The following is a 6,405-nucleotide window of genomic DNA, read 5'->3' on the forward strand; positions in this document are numbered from 1 at the left end:
TGTGCCACCACTAATCAGAAAACAGTATTCCGGTTAATATTAGGAAAGAAAGAAAATAGGAAAGAAACAGAATAATTAATCAATCACCAGCAGACAATGTCTTAGGCAACATCACCTTCCGCTGGTGACCGAAATTAACAACACAACTACCCCTGTGATAGTTACACACAACCCGGAAAACAGGTTCGCACACTTTCTGTATGCTGCAGGTTGCTGACATGATCGTTTGAATCTGAATTTGATCAAATGTTGTTCAAACGAACACGTCGGGAAGCGCAACATACCAGGCAGTCTACTAACAGGTATTTCCTGCGAATACTTCCAGGTTTGGTCATGTGACTCACGCAACCATCGCGGGGAAATTAACGTCACATCAACCTGCTCACATGACCACATCACATCACGAAGCAATTTGGTGACTTACCAAATGTATGAGTTAAAATTACAACATTACAGTCAAATTGCTGATAATGCTAACTGAACCAGAAATGTGCACGCCAGTAACTGCACTACAATTAATGAATTCATCAATTAAAAAAATAAAACTAAATAAATAAATCCATGTTGCACTGAATCCGCAATAAGTGAACTGTGATATTTCCACTGATTACTGTATGCACAATTACAATATAACACAAAATGTTGACATATAAGGTTTATCTCCCCTTTAAACAAAAGGAGGGAGAAAGTCGAGAAAAGGAGGAAGAACATTTGGAGAAGGGTTATCGAAAATGGTGAAAAGCTCAGAAGAAGATTGTTCGTTCAATCAATCATTCAATCAATCAATCAATCAATCAATCAATCAACCAGGTTAAAAAAAAACTTTGAGGTTTAGGTTGGCAAGTGTCTGTCATGGCAGTTTGTGGAAAATGGATTCAGATGTATTTCTCATGCTTGTTAATTGGCCTTAAAGGCGGGTTTGTTCTCAAACAAATTGTAAACACTATTTGCAAAAGAATAATAAAGGAACAGGTGGAAGACAAAAGGGCCCAGACACACCTGTCCAAGATAACTGATAAGTAAAGCCATTTATGGGTTGTTAAATACATCATACACCCACGGCATGATGTTCAGACTTCTGCAAGGGGAAAAAAATAGGCCCATCATATTGTATATTTCTATTTTTCTTCTCATGGGCAGTACCTCTGCCAAACCATAATGTATCATTTTGACTGCGGTTTGTTAGTTGCTGAATATGGAGACACACCAATTTTAAATATCTCAAGTGGAATATGCAATCATTTTTCACATCTTAAATGATTTTTGAAATGTGAGAGAATGACGACAATATTTCCACCGATGTGCACGACTCTCCTGAAGTACCAAGGCTGACCTGTAAGAGGCAGCACGGTGCCACAAGGCATCCAGACTGCCGGAAATACAAAGAAGAAGAAAAAAAAAGTCGTAAAATGAAAACATATCCTGTAGAAGCTAAGCTAACTGTTAGCTTTTCTGGTAACTACACTGTGGTTGCAAACTCTTGTCCATTTTTATTGTGGCAAATGACTTGTGAGACACATTATACAAACATTTTCACAAACAGTTTCCAACTACTACGACATTTTACAATTTGTTGCCCGTGTATTCCGGTGGGCGGCACGGTGGCCGACTGGTTAGAGCGTCAGCCTCACAGTTCTGAGGACCTGGGTTCAATCCCCAGTCCCACCTGTGTGGAATTTGCATGTTCTCCCCGTGCCTGCGTGGGTTTTCTCCGGGCACTCCGGTTTCCTCCCACATCCCAAAAACATGCATTAATTGAAGACTCTAAATTGCCCGTAGGTGTGACTGTGAGTGCGAATGGTTGTTTGTTTGTGCCCTGCGATTGGCTGGCAACCAGTTCATGGTGTACCCCGCCTCCTGCCCGATGATAGCTGGGATAGGCTCCAGCACGCCCGCGACCCTAGTGAGGAGAAGCGGCTCAGAAAATGGATGGATGGGTGGATGTATTCCGGTGTGTTTAATGATTTCATCTATCCATCTACTTTTAGGTCTTCACCGTGGTCACTTTGTGTCCAGTGGTATCCTATTGATAGTTTCTGTGGTCCACCTTTTGTCAACTCTTCAGGCAACGTGGCCAGCCCATTTCCATTGAAGGCTTTTTATTTTTTTAAATGAGGTCGGTAACTCGCGTCTGCCGTCTTAGCCAACTGCATCTTTTGGTGTGGCCCGCATGCCATAATTTGCCCATCTCTCCATACATACAAATACAAATGGAAAAATGCATTACTCCACCATTTTTCTTTTCTTTTTGCTAACAGTTTAGCCTTGGCGGAGGTCTGTATGTCTGAACGCCTTGAGTTAGCTTATTATTCTATACAAATCAGAGATAAAGACCAAGAGACAAATTCCTTTCTGAGGCCAGCGTGCCTATCATCTGCCATCCCCTGGCACCTCAACACAAGACTAGTCGCCTACGTCTCCCATATGCCGACGTGAGATACTCTGACACAAGAGCTAATGCCTCATTAGGCCATCAATTACAAGTGAGGAACCTCAGCACCGGCGCACAACATCAGACATGTTTGTGACGATGCACACTTGAACAAATTAAGCATCTCTCTTTCTCTTCTGCTGTTTGTGTGACAAGCATGACTGAGCACCAGTAGAGAAAATCACCGTGACCTGCCTTGCTGCCAGCAGTGTAATGAGGCCTGCTTTTAGTTGAATAAATTGGCACACTCCGTCCCTGGGTGTCCATTCAATTCGGGAGCTACATGAATATTTCATTCCTTCAGCCCCACTGGCAGAGCAACAGCCTGCAGCCCTGCGCGCTGCCTTTAAAAAAAATGCAGCCACACTTCCCATCTGCTGCCGGGCCGAGCAGGGAGGTGTAAGGAACATTTTGAAGGTCAGCGCCTTGTGACCTCCTGCAGGGGCGACACTGATGCCTCCCAGCACGGACCAGCCAAGGGAGGAGAGACATGCTGACACTGGTGCAACTCTCAGTGGAGCATGATGAGGAAGAGACTGCATTCAAGCATGAAAACTGAAAGCATGAAAAGAAGAGTTAACTCGTTCTTACGCGTTCCCTTAACAATCTGAAAAAAAAAGACTCAATAACACCTTTGGGATGAACTAGAACAGGAAGTGTGTAAATTGAGGATTGCTAAGGATCTTGTCGTGAAATGTTGAATGAATGTTTTGTCAGATCAGCGCCATCATCATAATGTGACTGCATATTACATTTGTGTCTGTTCCTGAATCTTTCCCAAATTTTTATGTACAGTGTTGCCTTGTGATGCGAGTTTAATTTGTCCCGTGACCCCCGCTCAGAGTTTTGGGTCCTATCCTCTGTTCCGTTCATGACACATTCAATAAACGTTTGGGAACTGAGGAGACTAATTGTTGAAGCTTTGTAGGTGGAATTCTTTCCCATTCATGCTTGATGTACAGTTTGTTTAACAGTCCGGGGTCTCCGTTGTCGTATTTTACGCTTCATAATGCGGCACACATTTTCAATGGGAGACAGGTCTGGACTGCAGGCAGGCCAGTCTAGTACCCGCACTCTTTTACTACGAAGCCACGCTGTTGTAACACGTGTAGAATGTGGTTTGGCATTGTCTTGCTGAAATAAGCAGAGGCGTCCATGAAAAAGACGTTGCTTGGATGGCAGCATATGTTTCTCCAAAACCTGTATGTACCTTTCAGCATTAATGGTGCCTTCACATATGTGTAAGTTACCCATGCCATTGGCACTAACACATCCCCATACCATCACAGATGCTGGCTTTTGAACTTTGCGTCCATAACAGTCTGGATGGTTATTTTCCTCTTTGGCCCGGAGGACACAACGTCCACAATTTCCAAAAACAATTTGAAATGTGGACTTGCCGGACCACAGAACACTTTTCCCCTTTACATCAGTCCATCTTAGATGAGCTCGGGCCCAGAGAATCCGGCGGCATTTCTGGGTGTTTTTTGATAAATGGCTTTTGCTTTGCATAGTAGAGTTTCAAGTTGCACTTACGGCTGTAGCGCCGAACTGTATTTACTGACATTGGTTTTCTGAAGTGTTCCTGAGCCCATGTGGTGATATCCTTTTCACATTGATGTCTGTTTTTGATGCAGTGTCGCCTGAGGGATCGAAGGTCACGGGCATTCAATGTTGGTTTTCGGCCTTGCCGCTTACATGCAGTGATTTCTCCAGATTCTCTGAAATTTTTGATGATATTATGGACCATAGATGATGAAATTCATAAATTCCTTGCAATTGTACATTGAGGAACATTGTCCTTAAATTGTTTGACTATTTTCTCACGCACATGTTCACAAAGAGGTGAACCTCGCCCCATCTTTGCTTGTGAATGACTGAGCAATTCAGGGAAGCTCCTTTTATACCCAATCATGGCACCCACCTGTTCCCAACTAACCTGTTCACCTGTGGGATGTTCCAAACAGGGTTTTTGATGAGCATTCCTCAACTTTCTTTTTTGCCACTTGCCCCAGCTTTTTTGGAACGTGTTGCAGCCATAAATTCTAAGTTAATGATTATTTGCTAAAAACAATCACGTTTATCAGTTTGAACATTAAATATCTTGTCTTTATAGTGTATTAAATTAAATATAGGTTGAACATGATTTGCAAATCATTGTATTCTGTTTTTATTTATGTTTAACACAACGACCCAACTTCATTGGAATTGGGGTAGTACTGTAAATATAAAAACTATTGTGGTCCAAAGTTGCCAGTAAATAGCAATAGTACGGAGTAAATTAAACTAAGGCAAAAACTGTGCTGATGCAGTGCTGGCAACCCTCGGGGTGCTTGAGATTAAAAGTGCAGTGGCGGTGTAATATTATAATTACACATTTGAATGGTTTGTTTATTTTTGTGTGTCTCTCTGATTTTATCCACTCAAAAATAAAACAGCTATATGAACAATTCCTCTATACAAACAATTTAAAAAAAAAACAAAAACTCAAAAGCAAAAGAATTAAAGAAATATCCCACTGTTGTTCTGGACATAAAAGTACTGCTGTTTTAATTTCCACTAACATTAACTAACTAGCTCTCTTGCCTGGCATCTCCATCCTCACCATCCTTCTAAATTGTATCTATCTCTCCTCTGGACATGTGCAAACCATCAAAGCTGCCTATCTCTAACTTTGTCTCAAAAACATCTAACCTTGGCTGTCCCTCTGATGAGTTCTTTTCTAACCCTATCCAACCTGCTCACTCCTTGAGAGAACCTTAGCATCTTAATTTCTGCCACGTTCAGCTCTGCTTCCTGTTGTCTCTTTAGTGCAACTGTCTTTAATCCATACATAATGGCCAGCCTCACCTGTTGACCCAAAGTAACTAATCAGCCCCCCCCCTTGCGACAGAGGTGCTTCCTTTTTCTTCTCTGGCACATACAGTCCAGTACATTACAAATCTTAATGCAGGGGTTCATTCCACAAGAAAATTAGAACAATTAGGTGCCTCATTAATTTGGTTCAGGAGGAGTCATATCTTAGACACAGCAACGCTTCATTAAGTCAGTTGTACTAATTGACGGATGGTGGAAAAGGACTATGATCCATAGAAAACCTATTTAAGTAACATTTTTTTATTCTGTCGTTTGGCAGTAATGTATCGTCGCTGTGATGATGCTAACGAGGGTGCACCACCATGGGGCTCGTTATGCAGGAAGTAGAAAGGGCCTTAAGGGGCTTCGAAAATATAGCAAAGCTATTGTTCGAACCACGACTTGCCTGCATTGCTGATCATAGGTGTCCCACCATGACGTGTGTCCTGTATATACATTGGATTCCATTTTCTTTTATCCTTAAGGGTGTGATTATTTGTTTAAAACACCATCATAGGGCTTGAAAATGTGTTGTCAAACCACGTTGATACATGGGCGTAATCGGTGACTAGGTTTTTTATTTACAACAGAAGACGAGCTCTGTTGTGGTGTTGTCTCACTGTTTACTTCATATGTTGTCATTGTCACTGTTAACTTCATATTTTGTCATTCGATTTTAAGTATGCGAGACGTTGCTGTGTTACATGGTGCAGCACCTTGTCACTTGATTGCAAAAAAAAAAAAATCAACAACGGATTACCTTTTTGTAGCTTTCCTGCTTGGCAGCAAGAAAGAGCAAAGCCTCGTAATTTCAGAGCTCACAAAGCGATGTCAGATGGTTTTGATGTCAGCTGAAAGATGGAAAAAAAATCTCATCCTTTGACAATATCACGACAAACATGAACATTCTCCTTCAGGATTTTCTGTTAAAGAGCCAAATTCATGGTTCCATCAATCACAGCAAGTTGTCCAGGTTCTGAAGGACAAAGCAGCCCCAGACCATCACACTTCTATCACCATGTTTGACTGTTGGTATGATGTTCTTTTTCTGCAATCCTGAGCTACATTTACACCAGATGTAACGAGACACACCTTCCAAAAAGCTGAACTTTCAATTA

This window comes from Phycodurus eques, chromosome 9, assembly GCF_024500275.1.
Source record: "Phycodurus eques isolate BA_2022a chromosome 9, UOR_Pequ_1.1, whole genome shotgun sequence".
Lineage (NCBI taxonomy): Eukaryota > Metazoa > Chordata > Actinopteri > Syngnathiformes > Syngnathidae > Phycodurus > Phycodurus eques.